This window comes from Tachypleus tridentatus, chromosome 7 (assembly GCF_004210375.1).
Source record: "Tachypleus tridentatus isolate NWPU-2018 chromosome 7, ASM421037v1, whole genome shotgun sequence".
NCBI lineage: Eukaryota > Metazoa > Arthropoda > Merostomata > Xiphosura > Limulidae > Tachypleus > Tachypleus tridentatus.
The window spans coordinates 35,856,871-35,874,412 of NC_134831.1; the positions used below are offsets into that span (position 1 = coordinate 35,856,871).

General features: G+C 30.2%; 2 long non-coding RNA genes across 4 annotated transcripts; both read right to left on the bottom strand.

Moving 5' to 3' along the window:
- Nucleotides 1–1,015: 1,015 nt before the first annotated feature.
- LOC143255429 (uncharacterized) lies at nucleotides 1,016–17,318 on the bottom strand. 3 transcript variants are annotated; one of them, XR_013030640.1, is made up of 4 exons: nucleotides 16,979–17,318; nucleotides 9,220–9,299; nucleotides 6,464–6,525; nucleotides 1,016–5,619 (listed from the first exon to the last, which is right to left on the bottom strand). It is a non-coding gene; the product is annotated as an uncharacterized LOC143255429 (long non-coding RNA). The 3 variants fall into 3 exon arrangements; XR_013030641.1 differs by having other exon boundaries at nucleotides 6,464–6,516; nucleotides 16,979–17,304; XR_013030639.1 differs by having other exon boundaries at nucleotides 15,939–17,304.
- Nucleotides 1,016–17,339, bottom strand: LOC143255430 (uncharacterized). Its single transcript, XR_013030642.1, has 3 exons — nucleotides 17,298–17,339; nucleotides 10,622–10,825; nucleotides 1,016–9,624 (listed from the first exon to the last, which is right to left on the bottom strand). It is a non-coding gene; the product is annotated as an uncharacterized LOC143255430 (long non-coding RNA).
- Nucleotides 17,340–17,542: the final 203 nt, after the last annotated feature.

Below are 17,542 nucleotides of genomic sequence, written 5' to 3' on the forward strand. Positions count from 1 at the left end.
TGGCAAATTGGCTTAAATTATAACAAATGTAAGATAATGCATATGGTTTACCATAATTTAATCTATATGTACAAGTTGGATGATAATCACTTTAACAATGACATAAAAGAAGTGTTCTTAGTGAAATAGTTGATTGGTCCCTAAAACTAAAGCAGTGTGCTGTTGCTAGTGGTATAGACGAAAGAGATTTTCAGGTTATGTCTTCAGAAATATTGAACACAAGTCTAAAGAAGTTACAATTTCTTTGTATAGGTTATGGTTAGGCTGCATTTGGAATATTTTGTTCAGTCTTGGCCTCATTACTTCAAGAAAGACCTTGAATTGTTGGAAGGGGTTCAGAAGAGGGTTATAAGTGTGGTATCTGGGATGGTTGTCTTATAAGAGAGGATAAAAACTATCCTATTGTTTTCACTTGAAAAAAGAGCAAAATTTGGATTAAATCTGATGGCAGTGTTCAAGATTGTAATTTTTTTTTCATATTTAACAGTTAAAGTACAAGAACTAGGGGACAAAATTATAAATTTCGGCAGGGTAGGAGTCATTTTCAGTTAAGTCCAATTTTATTTTTCATAGAGGATGGTTGGTCTTGGCAATGGGTTACCTTCTGGTGTTCTGGATACAGTAAATATAAGCCAGTTTAAAAAAAAAAGCTTTTAAGTGTTGTTTAATGTATTTGTTTATTGATAAATAGTTTTAGTTTATTTTAGACAACAGAACTGAGATGTTTTTGTTGTTTTCTAATTTCAAGCAAAGCTACATATCTGTGCTAGTTGTTTATAATTTAACAGTAAATACTAGATAAAAGGCAGCTAGTTATCACCACACTCCATTAATTCTTGGGCTACTCTTTTATTGATAAATAGTGAGATTTACTGTCACATTATTATGCTCACACATAAAATTGTGCACATATTTCATTTAATGGGGATTTGAACCCTCATCCCTTAGATCATGAGTTGAGTGTCAAACCACATGGCCATGTTGGCCCTAAGTGAAGATAAACCAACAGGTTTCATACTGTTTCAAAACATGTTTATTTCTGAGAGTAACAATACAAACTGAAAAATAATATGCCTCTCGATAGATCTGTGTAATATTCTACAGTATAATGTTTGGATGGTTTACGGTTTATTTCTGAGGAAATGATTGAGAAACAATTACAGTTGTGTTAGAAAATATAATGAGATTAGAAATAATATATTATGCAATTATAATGGCTTTCCAGTATATTTTTCTGTACTTCCACTGTGCTGTCTTCCTTTTATTAATGCTTATGAAGTTCTGAAAACAAGTTGAGTTTGTCCTTTAGGTCTAAAACTAGAAACCAACCAGCTACCAATCTTCCAAACAAATGAACAACATTAGTTGACAATTTGAATAGCCAACTGCCACTTTACTATTCACATCCAGAATAACCAATGGAGAGACAACAGTTTGACATTCAAAAAGTTAATAGTCATTCCTCGATTGCCATCTATCTCTGCATATTCCACATTAGTTGTATTTTTTAGTAGATAAACATTCAGTAAGGCCACTTTGTATTGTTTTGGAGATAAAACTTGTACTTGCATCTAGATCATTGAAATAACCACATCCTAAGTTACTTATGTTTAATAGGTTGTTTTATATTATCAACACTTACTTTTTCACATACCTCAGTTTTCGTACAGTTTCTAGTGAAATATAAAATTATTCTTCAACATGTCTAATTGAGAAGTGTTCAGAAGACAATACTACTATTTTTTTTTACTTGTATGAAATGTACAGTTTGTGTCATGGAAGCCGAAACTGCACTCGCTACTTCGTATGGTACATTTTCTGATACTTCTGTGACTTTGTATAGTGACAGATGATAATAGTGGAAACTTTCAGTTCAGGACTATACATTGGGTCATTTAATTTTTATTATAATAGTCTGGGAACAAGTCAGTCATACTTTTCTTTTTATACCAATTATTTCTATAATTATTTTGAATATATTATCTTTTGATATAACATAACCCACACCATTATAATATGAAATCATTATAGTATTCAAATTTGAGAATGATCTATTCATCTAGGACATTGAAAATAAGTTAAGAAAAACACAACACAACAAGTACTTTATTAAAAGATGTTAAATAGTGATGAATAATTATTGTAATACAAGACTAGCTTCTACACTAACAATTTGGCCATTGTCTTTGTAGAATAAACACACAGTGTTTGTTCCACGGTAGTCATAAGTTACTTCTACCTGTTTAAAACTTAAGTTAAAATGTATACCAACAATTTATGTTTGAGGAGGCTAATAATATAGTGTGTAATATGTCATTCCTGTCTATCAATAGACTTATGTCAACATTATTTTAGCAATAAGTACTTCATTTATCATTATTAAGTACTAATGAACACTCATTCAGATATTTAAAGAAGTTTTTATGTGTTTATAGTTAATCATATAGCTACACAATGGGCTATCTGTACTGTACTTGTACAAACACTGAAACAAGGTTTTAAAATAATGTAATGTGTTTCAGTACAATGTGTTGGTCCATTTCAGCTTTCTCATTATCTAAGCCAAACTTAAACTATTAAATAAGTAAATTAACAAATTTAAAACTAGCACTTTTCATTCACATATCTATCAAGCTTTAGTTTAAAAAACTCAATCAAATTTACTTCTTCTGCAACATCTGAAGGCAACTTATTCAATAAGCCAACGATTCTATTTGAAATATAAATTATCTTGATTGAAACACTGCTTCTATCTTCCCTAAATCTCTACTTGTCCCCCTCCCAAGTTCTATAATTATTTTGTTAAGTGTGAAAAATGTTGATCCATGAACATTATCAATTCTTTTTAAAATCTGAAACACTTCAATTAGACCCCCCTTTAACTTTTTCTGAGACAAAATATTTTTAAGGAAATAAATCTCTCCTTGTGTGACAGCCCTCCATTACAGGAATCATTCTTTGAAGCCATCAGAACAAGTTGGTGTATTTCCAGAAGTACACAAAACTCCAAATGTGGTATAATTAGTGACCTATACAATGAAGTTATAAATTTCAGATCAGTATTCAACATTTCTTTAGATACAACCTAAAGTTCTATTTGCCCTATCCCTAGCAATAGCACAGTGCTTGAATGGTTTTAGAGATTGATCAGCTAGTTACACCAAGATCCTTATCTTTCATGACACTATTAAGGTTATTCCTATCCAAATTATACTTAATTGGAATAATGATAACACAAAAAATTGCATTTATCATACTTAAAACCCAACTGTCGTCTATACTATTTCAGATGTGGAATACTGCTTAATTATTCCTTAGTGAAAATAAACTATTCAAAATTTAGTAATGCAATCAGCAGATCCTAACTTTCCTTTATCATCCCACTGGGGTCTCACCCACATTTTAACCTTTTTCTTTACCCCTTATTGTAACTAGATCCTAAGCATTAATATTTAATTTTTACCTAAACTTTTTCAAAACATTCATTTTGATGCCCTAAGTTTCCTTATTTTTTTTATACCATAACAATTTAAATATCTTAAATTTATTATTCTTTTCTTTAATTTTCTCTTGCTCTTTATGACTTAATCTGGTTTTTATTTGCAGCTACCCTTTTCTTTAAGGAATATATAAAGAAGAATCTCATCTAATCAGTATCTGCAAATAACCCAGATGGATTCAATCTCCTTGCTATTACTTTTTGATGTCGTCAATTTCAACAGGATGCAAATTAAACTTCACGTATAAAACCACTCCTCCTTTTGTTCTTTATCAACAACCTGTAAACCTGCATTTTAGAGAAATTTCTGTCATCAACATCATCTATGTGCAAGTTATTCTAGTTACATCAAAATTGTTCATTCGTGTTTGTGCTGTCATCATTTATTTTACACTTCTAGCACCATAGTAACAATTAAACCTACCCTTATAACCACTTGTATCAATTCATGCATTAACTCTAAAGATGTTATTAAAATAACCAGATTTTATTTTCTTATCTATCTTACTCTATTTGTGCTGTTGATTTTATTTTCTAGCATAACAAACCACAATTTATAATATTACTTGCTATGTTTCTTGACCTAGAACCATTATTTTAATGTATTATACAAGTTTGTTTTTTGTTGTTGTTGTTGCAATGCATCTTGTGATTTGAATTGCTACCTTATATCCTGTTGTTTATCAAATGTCTTGCACTTATAGAAAGTTTAAGTGATTTAGCTAAAAATATGTAGAGACAATCCAAATACATTTAATACAAAGGCAGAGATGCCAACTATTTCAATTGGCTAACAAGCACTGATGGTGTAACTATGGATTCCCCCATGTACCCAATATGGGGAAGCACCGCACTCAAACTATTGGTAGACGGAGATACAAATATTTTTTATTATTTCAAGCACAAACATGATTATTGCAAGTAGCCATTTGGACTGTCTTTTATTCATTATCAAAATTTATTTGTATCTAACTAGAAATTTTCTTTTCACCCCTTTCAAGTCCTGGGGAAATAATTTATCACTTTATTGTATAGGCTTATATTGTATATAATAATTTGGGAGTTGCAACAAGTCGTAATATTTGTCTGTATGAGTGTATAGTTGTAATGTATATACCAAAATCATAATGGTTGGCATCTCTGTAAAGGGAGCTTAGTTTTGAAACAAAATACTTATTGCTTTTAGGTTGACATTAAACCCCTTGACATTAACGTTAGTTCAATGAAAAAATGTGATGCCATTTACTTCAAAACTTTTGTTACATTGTCAATGAGCAAGGACGAATTGTTTATTTTTCTTACTGCTGAAAGTAAAGGTTGACACTGGTTTAGTAATAACCTGGGCTCCAGAGGAATTCATGTTACTGTTTTGTTTTTAAACTTATGCCTTGTAGATATTTTAATGTGATTTAGATTGCATTATGCTCTCACTCATGTCATGAAATAGAACTGTTAATGAACAAAATCAGTTTTGTGTTGTTTACATTATTCTATCGTATATTGTTATTAATTTATTTCAACTTGACAAACACGTTAAAACACAGTTTACAGTTCTCTAATTCAAAATTTCAATAGTTAGTTCTCTTAAATAGATAAATACATAACACCAATACACATATTCAGTAAAAAACACTTAACTCACTCATCTTGTTTGTCAATCAATAAGAACAAAGCTACACAATGGATATCTTTGATCTGCCCACCCAACAAAGCTTGAAGAACCCAGATAGAAAAACTGTCAACAAATTTCACAGATTCCTTCCCTTTCAGATTCTGAAGCTGAAGAAACATTCTAGGAAGACCGTTTCCATTGATTTCCCACCATCTAAGACGAACAACTATGCCTAATGTATGATAACAGAAAGCAATATTGGAGCATCTTCTTCTAAGCCCTCAGGATTTTCTTTGGGTACTGCTGTTTTCCTCCACAACAATTTTTTTGTTGTAAAATCTCAAGGTACCATTGCATACAGACAGAACTTTTCCATTTTTCATTGGCATGATTGAAAATTCTTAAACTATTGTAAAGAATTTTGTGATTTTAAGACGGGTAACAAATCCTTGATTTTTTCCTGATTTTGTTGCATTCACTTGTGTCTTCGTTCTTAAGCATTTCTTGCCTTCAACAGGAATATTAATGTCAGCTTTGCAGGATATCATTACCATAACAAAAGTCTTATTGATAAATTTAAAAAAATCAAACCACATGTAATAAAATTTGTATGCTATTCACTTTTCATTATATTCCTTATTTAGTTATGAAACTAATATTGTTGTTATTTAACCTATCCATTTAGTTTGGACTTTTTTCTTAAAACATAATATAGTATTTCCATTTTACTTCTTAATCATCATGTAGAGACAATCACAGGTTGAACAACACATTTGTTGTGATAATTATTAATAATCAAAATTTGTAAAAATACACTCCTTGCACCTTACAAATTTTTGTTTGATCCTTGTTTGGGTAATGTTTATTTTTGGTGTTCTAACTGAATGGATTCACTAACCACAACTTGAAATGCAAAATATAATAAAGTTAGGAAGAAAATCTTAATTAAAAAGACAGTAAAAAGTTTCTTCAGCCAGTGTGGTCTTATTCAAGTAATAATGTTAAAATAAAGATATCGGATTTAAAATACTATTTGACATAATTATGGTTAAGGAATTTATCATAAGAATTAATATAACATTAAGATGTTTTAGTAATTTTCTTAGTTTATTAATTATTTTATTTCCTTCAACATTATTTACAATGTGTATGATTTTAAAATTTTCTATGTGATATTGTTAGTGGTGGGTGATAACAAAGTTGCCTTCCCTCTGGGCTTTTAGCACTAAATTGGGGACAGCTAGTGCAGATAGTACTCGTTTGTTTAATAAAAATCATGTCAATTATTTGAAATAAAAATAAATAGCTTCTTTTTTAAGATAAGCAGGAACTTACACTATTTGTGTACTCACCACAAATATTGAAGTCTGGTTTTGTCCTTTGACTTATCTCTGTGCCACTAGATCTGAAAATACTATCAAATATTGTTTAACATGTAAAACAGAAAATGTTTGAGCTTTGAATCTTTTATTGCTTTTATACACAATAGTGTGATCTTGGCAATTTCTGAGCAGTGGTAATACATAAACTCCACTGTTTATTTGAAAAAGAAAATTAGTTTTGCTACGATACTAAAGTTCTTATTGCAGCTGAGAAACATCTAACCTTAATTTGCATTGGATGTTGAATCTGCTACATTCCCCAATCATAACAGTGAATTCAAAATAACAAAAATCTTCTCTCATGTTCTGCTGATATCATTTCCTAAAATTATATTTACTGACAATGTATGAGTGGTTTTCATCATTTGTTTGTACGTTTCATAAGGCAAGTGTTGTTATTGCATCAGTTCTATATGTGGAAGTAGTTTTAGTTGGTAAAAGATGTCTTGGCCTTACTTCCTGTGTGTTGTAAAACAAATGTTACTGTTGCAAATATAGAAATAGCTGACTCTAATTTTGCATCTGTCATAACTCTCACTAAGTCTGTGATAAACTGGTTCTTCTCCCATTCTTGGAAGGGTATTTTATTAATTGTTTCCAGAACAAACTGTACTGTCATCCTTCATATGGTGCTGTTGCAGTGCCTATAAACAGGGACCAACTATTTATTTAATATACCTTTCATGAACATATGGTACTCAACTAGTCTTATACAAGGTAACTCTTTATGGCTGAAGTTTCTTTCCAAACAAATATATCCTGAAATATCTTTGTGTACATAAGTGACAGAGGAATTTTTAGGCCTCATTCAACTTGAATGCAAATGTATCAAAGGAAATTAATAGAAAAAAGAACAACATTTTGTGATAAGGAAGGAATAATATATACCTAAGTTGAATGCTATTGTTATCATCCTGTGTTTTGTTTTCATATCCATTATATCAAACAGATAAGCTTGTTCTTACTTTAACAATTTAAAATATCACTGAAAAGTAAACTGATGTGTATCTTCAGCCTTGGCAAGTTACCCTATTCCAACTTTTCAGGGAAAATATTGGCCACCATATTGTTCAAGGCTTCTTCATTCCTACATATTTTCAGTTCACAAAAAGTTAAGTCATGAGTAGTGACATTGATAAAAATCCATCACAATTTGACCAATGTAATATTACAACTATCTCTTTCCAAACCTGTGCAGACAAGTTAATTTGCTGTTGTGTACAACTTTTAGCAATAATGGAAAGTAAAGTCTTGGAATACCATTAATGAAATTAATTTTGTATCAATAATGCTGACAGATATCAACAAAGCTGTTTCAGTCAATCATAGTTAACTGTTACCAGTATCATGAACAATATGAGACAACAGTGTTTCACAGATTCTTTTCATGAACCAACTGGATCAAACTTGGGCACTTCTAATTCCATTCCAAACATAATTTCTGAGCTAAGTACCTTAGAATTCAATGAGTGGTTAGCAGAGATAAATCCAGGCTTTGAAGAAAAGGAAATAGAACCACTTGGAAAGTGTTTCAGATTGTCATTTACAAAATTAATTGCTGTATATAGACTTTCTAGACAACTTTGAGCACCATATTACATCAGATCTGAACCCTTTAATCTGGTGTTCAAAAACCATCACATGGAGTTCTTCCAAATGTGAAAGGCTTCAGCATCATGAACCTCATAATAATGGAAACAAATTCTAAGCTGTTAATCAACCATGTGATAAATCTCAATTTCATTAAACTTCAATTTCTGATTGAAAACTAGAAACCAGACGACTGATGTCTTTACAACTTTCAGCTAATATTCCTGAAATGCATTTTATTGTATTAGCAACGTGATAAATACAAACAATACCAACACTTTTTAAACATGTTCTCCCACTTCTATACTGAACACTACACCAAGGGTTAGTGATATGTTTACTGACTTGTAATGGCAAAATCTGGGGTTTCATTTCTTGCAGTAGACAGAGTACATTAAAACCATTGTATATTTCTACTCTAAAACTAATAAACACTGAAAAATATCGTTCATGAACTCTAATTACATGAATCGTGTCATTTCACTGTTATATCCTCACAATTATTTGCAGTTTGTTAACAAAATATAATTAAAGTTACAGCATAAAGTAGTAATATAATGCTTTGCATACAACTTGTTATGCAAATGAATTATAAAATAATTAAATACGAACCAGTTGTCTTCAACCAAGTAAACCAAAATATCTTTTCCAGATTCCTTTACAAATTCATAGGGCTTCTTTATGGTTAAAAAAGGCTTAATCTCAACAGAAGGAAATTTCATCTTCTTCTGTGTAATCTGATTATGTTTTAGATAACATTTCTTAAATAGTTTGACAGAAAAGTTTTGTGTATAATTTCAAGGAATGTTAGAACCTTGTCAATGTTAATGAACTGCAATTTGGATCAAGATAATCATTAATTATAATGTATTCTATATTAGATGAATATTTTAGCTGTAATAGCACTTTAATATGAATGATAAAAAATGCCTAACAACACACTATTCAGTTGTTAAGATAATTAATTTAAATTTGTTCTTTGAAATCACGATAAAGTAGACCATGTTGCTAAGTGTTTCACATATATTTGTATAACCCAAATATATATAAGCCATTAACCTACAATATTGTACATTCAAATTACATTTATTACTTTAGAGAAAGAACTTCAGAGATTTTAAAATATAGTAACTTACAATTTTACAAAGTTTTCCATCTTTCTATTTTCCTGAAGAGGATGTAACCAATGAAAGGAGGTGAAAAGCAGGATTATTTTCTGTACCAAAAATTGATTGTTGTTTTAAGGTTATAAGCACAATAAATATTAAAACAATAATGACTTCATTCTTTTATTTGTAAAGCCTGTATTTCCAATATATAAAATTTATATTTAAATATGAAAAATAAAGTTGTACCATATGTTATTGTCTGTCTTTCAGTGTTAATTTCTATAAAATCTACAATAGCCAACATAAAAATAGCAATTACTCAAGTAAATATCACTAAAGCACTGTCTTGACATCCTCTTACAACTCAGTAGCAAACATAAGATTTTGGTATCCATAGTTGGTTGAGCACGTATAGCTCATTCTGTTGCTTTGCTTTTAACAGAAAAACAAAAAAAAACATGGTAAATCAATTTTGTTTAATAATGTGTGAAAAAAATTATAAAATCTTATTTTTATTTACCCAAAAGTACACAGCAAGTAGACCCTAGGTGCAAAAGTATTATAGGTTCATAATATTAAATTACCAGAAAGTTTTCATTATATGAGATTAGAAGTGTCTGAGTTCAGATTACCAACAAACATGGAGCAAACTAGCAATCACTCATTTTAACACATGTATGTAAATTAAGTATAAATATATTGCCATCATATGCATTACAGCCAATATAAATTCAAATAAAAAATAAATAATTTCTCTATTAGTTTACTAGGATTAGATACTTTTCACCTGAATATTTATCTTGCATATTTATATATTTTGGATATTTATGTTGAAAAAGAGCCATTCAGTAAAATAACATGTTTAAATGTGGTCATTATTGTAATGTAAATCATAAACTGACCAATGAAATTAAATTTATATTTCAATATGCCCCATCATTATCTAGTGTATAAAGCATTTGCTTCAAATACTGTGACTTTTAACTTTAAAAAAAAAACAACACAAGGTTAAAAGGTAGATACTCTTCAAATGTAAACATATAGTAGCTTTGTTTTGTATAATGACAAATTGTATCAGTGAATGCAGGAAATATAGTTAAACAGTATAAATTTGATGAAGGAAGCCAAATCAAACCTTACAGTTAGTAATTTGTAATTTTATGAGTTATTCTATCCAGACAAATAAACTTGAAACCATATTATGACATTTATAACTTTATTTTGTATGCAATTTTAGATTACTTATCACAAAATTTCAAAAGGGATGGACAAGATTAATACTGAAAATTCAGGAAATATTAGTAAAGAAGGAGAGATATCTGCAGGAAAACTAACTGAAGTGAAACCATTGAGTTACTTCAATATATATACAATCAAAGAATAATTTCTAAAGCATATTTCATGAGTGCTTTCCAATTAAACAACCTACCAAAAGCCAGAATACTTTGATTATCGTGAGATAGAACTATTGCATTCAGGTTTGTAATATCTCCAACATCAGTTTCTATACATTCCTGGTCTTTACTACTCGGTGTTTCCATGACAAAAACATGAGGGAATTCTCTACAATTATTATTAACACAGGTTAAAAGAGTTGGAGATGCTGTAACTTACTTCTCCAGATCTTCAGCAACTGTAAATTAAAATACACAAATGATCCACGGAGATATAGAAATTGACATATTTGCTAACCAAGGTTTTCTGCTTCATCCATATTAAATGTTTCAAAGTGTATTTTAACAAAGCAATCTTAACAGGTTCAGAATGTCCAAAGTGTAAAACATCACACATACATGTACTACTTTCTTAAAATTATATGCTTAATTTAAATTTATAATTTATTGTTATACTAGAGGTACAAAAATAATTCTGATAAAAATAACTTCAAACATTTTAACAGAATGATTGAAAATGAATTAATTTAAAATGTGCCATTTAGAACTGAAGTAATAATATAGGCAGTTGTCATAAACTTTATCCTAATGGTAATCACAATAAAAAAAAAAGAAAGCTAATATATAACTAAACTATCAATGAGCTACTATTTCTAATAATATTAAATCTCCATTTTCATGTTGTATGAATAATGATAAAATTTGAGCAAGTATTTGTTTTTCTCAAATATGTATAAAGAAATAACATTTAATAAAAATTACAACAGAATTTATAAAGTTCACATAATTTGAAAGTAGTCCTTGAATAAATAAATAAAAACATTTTAACTAGTCTCCTGATGAACTACAAAGTTACTGAACTATTTGTGTTTGTTGATCTTTCTCTCATACTCCTATGCTTATTAGCAAGCGAAGCTCAAAACTAGTTTCTAATTATTACTGTTTTTTTCATTATTCCAACAGTCAATTAATAGAAATTTCAATTTGTGATATATCGTGAACCTGACAATGACCAAAGAAGGTAAAAACATTGTTTGCTCCTCTACCCATACCTGCCATATTCATGTATATAATTTTAAATTACACAGATTATTAGGAAACTGATCAAAATTACCATTTCCAAGTATTTCACCTATCCAGATAATCAAAATGTCATAAAACTTGCTCACTCTTTGTAATGACAAAGCCACTCAGGCCATTAGCCAATATCACTAATTTTGAACTGCTGACTAGATCCCACAACCAAACCTTTTTCTGTTCAACTACTTACTAGAACAAAAACAACTGGTTTTTAATATATTTGATTAATGTAGCTCTCAATTGATTAATTATCAAATTATGGCAATCCCTCAGATCTAGTGAGAAAACATGTATGAGAAAATTGAGTTCCAAGAGAGAAGAGTATGACAGATATTTCCTGTATAAAAGGGATGTGGTACAAATCTTTAATATAGGTTGTGGTAGAGGTAAGAATTTATCTGAATTTCATTTTGTAATAAATATTTTAATCATAATCTTTCATAATTTAGATTTGTTTGCCCCTGAAACTCAGCTAAAAGACTGACTTGAACATACATCTCACATTTGTTCCTACACACCTGTATCTTTAGTCATGTACCAAAACTAACTTGAAACTGATCTTAAACTTGCCATACTATACAATAGCCTAGTTTGAAATTGTTTAGTACACATTTCAAATGTCATGTATCTAATGTCACAGTTTGTAAAACATAATTAACTTCATGAATATACTTTAAAATCTTGACACGATCCAATCTATGCAACTAATAACAGCCAAATTATGATAGATTTGAATTCATATCAATGGAACTAAATGCTAAAATAACCTATTAAAAGAACCATAATAAAATCCTTTTTTACAATTTTAGAAGCTTTAAATCAACATACGAGTGACTAATTTTGAATACACAACATGTTTCTAAATACAAAAGTAAGCTGTTAAGACCAGGATGGTATTATAAGCATAACTTTATTTTAAAGTTTAGAGAAACCTCTAAATGTTATAAGCACTTTAATTCTAAAGTTGATTCAGTTCAATAAGAAGAAAGAAAACGTGAAAACAAAAATAGTAAATGATAGTTAAGTCTGATTACATCAGTTGTGATAAAAACAGTCACATGTCCAAAGCAGCATACATACTTGAATTTGTTTCAGGGTAAAAAGTATCAAGACAGCTATTAATCAGCTTCTAAGTATCTTGTACATTCTTCTTTAACAAATACATTAAAAATGGGGAAAAAATACATAGTTCAAGTGGGTTGGAAAATATTACTTTTATGTTATTGTGACAACGTTATACACTAAGTACCTACTTCATAAAGATCTCCATAAACATATGCACATACATTTGAGAAATGCTATTTATTGATAACTGCAAAACAGATGTGAAATGCAGGTAATTACTTGTCCCTATAAATGTCAGTACTGAAGAAAGTAGAAAGCAACAAGAATTTTCCTGATTTCACATTCAACACTGCATGATTCCCAGAAACTTTTTATTTCATTGGGTTTTCACAAAGATGTATCATTTGAGTTTATGCAGAGTAGAAAAGAAAGAGACAAAAATTTCCACCAATGGCTGCAAGAAAAGACAAATTAAGAAGCAGCTAAAACCAAATTCTTCAACAACAGCCAGAATTTTATTATGTCCAATCATACCACACCAATGACATTACAACAAACAGCAACCCATCAAAAACTGTTTATGCTAATAAAATAATTTAAAAAATTCATGCTTGAAACAATTCTGGACAACAAATGATTGGAAGTAGATGACATGGTCTGATGTACAACATTTTATCTGTCTTATATTAATGTTAGAATAAAATTATGAAAAACATGAAGAGATATACAATAGTCTTGCATGTGTTTTCTGACAGTGCATGTATTAGAAGTTGTGTAATTGTGTGGAAAACTCCTTGTGATAGTCAGAGTGTACCTGAACTTGTCCACTTTGTGTCACTGAATCTCCATACTCATAAACAAGAGTTCTTTGAAGACAATAATTTAACAATTGAACCCATTTTTACTGCTTGAAACTGATTTTTAAAAGATGACTAGACAAATTACCAGATCTCGCAACACTGATCATCACATTTACTATCATATTCCTTTATTGGCATCAATGGGGCAATATTTTATATTAAACTCCTACCCCTAATAATGTTAAACATCTTAGTCAAATGTCACATCCAAAAGAAATTGAGACAGTACCCTAGCCAACATATTATTCTAACAGCTCTTCTCTGAACCTTCTCCAACCATTCAATATCTTTGTTCAGGAATGGAGCACAAAACTGTGTACAGTATTCTAAATAAGGCCTTAAGAATGATTTATACAGTTAAACAATATCTCTTATCATATATTCAATATTTCTACAGATGCTACCCAAAATTCTATCAGCCTTACTGCTGACTACAATACACTGTTTAAATGACTTCAGTGATTTTGTGATTACAACACCAAGATCTTTTCTTCAACCACAGTTTTTAATGAAAATCTACATGCATCATCTTAATTTTGAATAGTTAAACATTATCTGTTACATACTGACTCAATTAATTAAATTATCTAAATCTTCCAATAAATCTGCAGCACCTTTGATAAAGGTAGCCAACCCAAAAATATTAATATTATCTGTAAACAATTATTAGTCTCTCCAGAATCAATATCATTAATACCAGTCATAAACAGCAGAGGACCCAGCACATAGCCAAGAAGCACATCACTTGTAACTACCACACAGCCAGACCTAACTCTGTTTATTACTATTTTCTACTTTCCACACATATGACAGTTTTATTTCCAGTTTAATAACATTTTCCTCACACCCACAGATTTAATTTTTCTTACAAGTCTTTTATGAGGTACCTTATCAAATATTTTCTGAAAATCAAGGAAAACCAAATTCAAATTTCTTTCATCAACAATGATGTACCAATGGAGAAGGTGTGAAAGGAGGTAAGACCATATTAGAAGTTAACATTTTTCTTGTGTATTTCTTTTAGAATCTGCCAATTCTTAAAAGTGAGGATTGAGTGAGAATGGCAAAAAGAGCTAAGCTGCTTCAATATAGGGAGCACAATACTGTTGGTGGAAAATAGTCACATGATATGTACATGTTCAGAAATGGTGCAAAATTGATGGGGGTATATAGACTGGTGCACTGATTGAGAAAAGTTTTTAACAATGCTTAAAGAGCAGAAGAAATTTGATATAGCTGTGTTTGAGATCATACTAGAATAATTATTGTTAAAACAATGCAACACATATAATACAATATGTTAATAATATAATAACACTTATTTATTGCTAAAGTACAGTTTATTAATACAATCACACTGTCTGCTTTAAACTCAATTATCAAATAATACAAATATTACTATGTAACCAAGAGTTTACCAACACAGTTACATAATAAACTCTCTAAAGACACAGAGCATTGTTTACTAACACAATCACATTGTAGTGTTAATGAACAAAATGATACAGACATTATGATTTTTTTGGTTCTAAAACACTTAAGTAACACAGACACAAATATCAGACACTAAATATTCCACTTAATAAATCAAATAACAAAAGTATTTAAAATTTTTACTCTCAGAATATAGTCTTCTAACATAGTCCAATGCAGAACTTCATATTGTTTTACATTAACCTGCTATATTGCTGTCATTTACACAATATTTAATTATTCTTGTTAATTTGTCTTGTGAGGTTCATTAACATATATTTCTTTACATCTTGTTTACTATTATTTAATTGGTCTCCACAATGTTCTATTTACAAAGGCCTTCAGTAAATTCTTAAACTGGAAAAACACATTATAGCAAAAAATATCTAATAATAATGGCCTCTGAAGAGAATACATAAAAAATGTTTGTGTGTGTGTGTGTTTTCATACAGCAAAGCCACATTGGGCTATCTGATGAGCCCACTGAGGGGAATTGAACCCCTGATTTTAGCGTTGTAAATCTGGAGACATACCGCTGTACTAGCGGGGGGAGAAAGGCTTTAATGAAGAAATGTAGTAAAAAATTTATTGTTGTTTTAGTAAAATCCTACACATTGGACTATGTTTTCTGTCCACTGTAGTGAATTGAACTCATGAATTTAGAGATTTAAATCCATAAAGTTACTGCTGACCCACTGGGTTTGGGGACTGCTAAAAAGTTAGAATTCAGTCAGTTTTGCTGAGGTTTGTTTTTGTAATTATAAATATATTTAGAATAACTTATAAATTTTACAAATGCTCTTAAATGTTTACTACATCTATCATACATATATATATCAAGCAGAAATGTTGTTTGTGCATATACACTTCTCACCTACACTTGGCATGCACCTTCAGGGCCTCTACAGAAAGTCTTGATGGATCAGCACATAAACCTAGTTCTCTATGTTATCCCCCTTGGCCACAATGTATTTTACCTACTATTTTACTGATATCTATTTAACTCTGAAAGTACTCTTAGCACCCTCCTAGGAGTGATATTGGTGGGCTTGCATTTGGATCTAATTGCTGTATGTTACTTTCTAAGGACTACTGTGTCTTCTCCCCCGTGTGCTGAGTAGATATATCAGATATTTGAGTATCATAAGCATGGGATGGCTTTGGCATGACTGTAACCATTCTGCACATTACTCAAGCCTACTCAGTTAGAGACTGCATGATGATTCCCATGTCTAAAGTCATATGTAGAGATTTTGTTTTTAAGCTGTAATTTGTCTCAAAAGGACAGTGTACATCCTGTCCTTCCATCATTGATATTATATCTCCTGTCGAGTCATTTGTATCCTCCACCTGTGCCCTTGGGTAACATAATCTAATCCTTTTCTCTCTATTTGCCCCGCAGATTATTCTAGCCACACTTCTTATCAAAGAATCATCTACATCTATAACCTTATCATCCCACATTCTTCTCTCACTCTTCTAGGTTTTCCTTCTGGAGGTTCTTCTCCAGAAGGCAAGACCTGAAATTTGTTGCTCAACAGAACAGGCTAATTACAACTAAATTAATTACTTTTACTCCATTAGTACTCTCTCCTTCTAATATAATTGTTAGCAAATGTATCACTTGTATATAAAAGCTTAAGCTCCACCTGAAATCCTGCTTCCATTTCCCACAGCCTGCACTTATCTTTATATAGTCTCTTCTATAATTGTTATAGCCTCCAGTCTTGAAAAGTAGAAATTATACACAAATTTTACATCTTCATTACTAGATTCAGTAAAAGTACTTAACACTGAAGTTGACAAAAATTACTCCAGTGAATAGCAGAAGACTATTGTCAAAACTGTTATTGTTAAGCCTAGCATTTAAAAAAAATTTCTTTTAACGATTTTTTCACTTTAAATAACGTTTACCTTCAGTTGTATAAAACTTGATTAGAAGTGACAATAACTAATCTTTGATGTACACCCGCCGTTAACTTAAGAAAAGAGTACAATGTATTTGGCATGTTTTTCTATTTACCAGTAAACATAAGCCTAAAGTTCCGATGCAGGTACTGTTTTTTAAAGTATAAGTAAACTTTACATTATCAAACGCTGACTTAAACTATAACCGTCTTACATTTATTTACTAATCGTTTCACTTCAAGTTAATCCTGTGCTATTTAACCTAAATTCCTTCAAATTATAACATTAATATTAAATAAATTTTCGAAATATGTAAGAGCTTAACTTTTCTATATCTTCTCTCTTCTGTAGTGACCTCTGAAGTCGCATATTAGACAATTATGAACAGAATAAAATGAACCCCAAGTAAGGCACTTGTCAAGACATTAGATCAGTCAAAGGACTTATATGAATGAAGACATCATTCACAACCAAAGGTTCAACACTTCTGAAGAGAATGTGATGAGTGGCAGGTCAAACATCTGTAAAGAGAATTGGATGAGCAGTATGTTAACATATCTAAAAATGTAA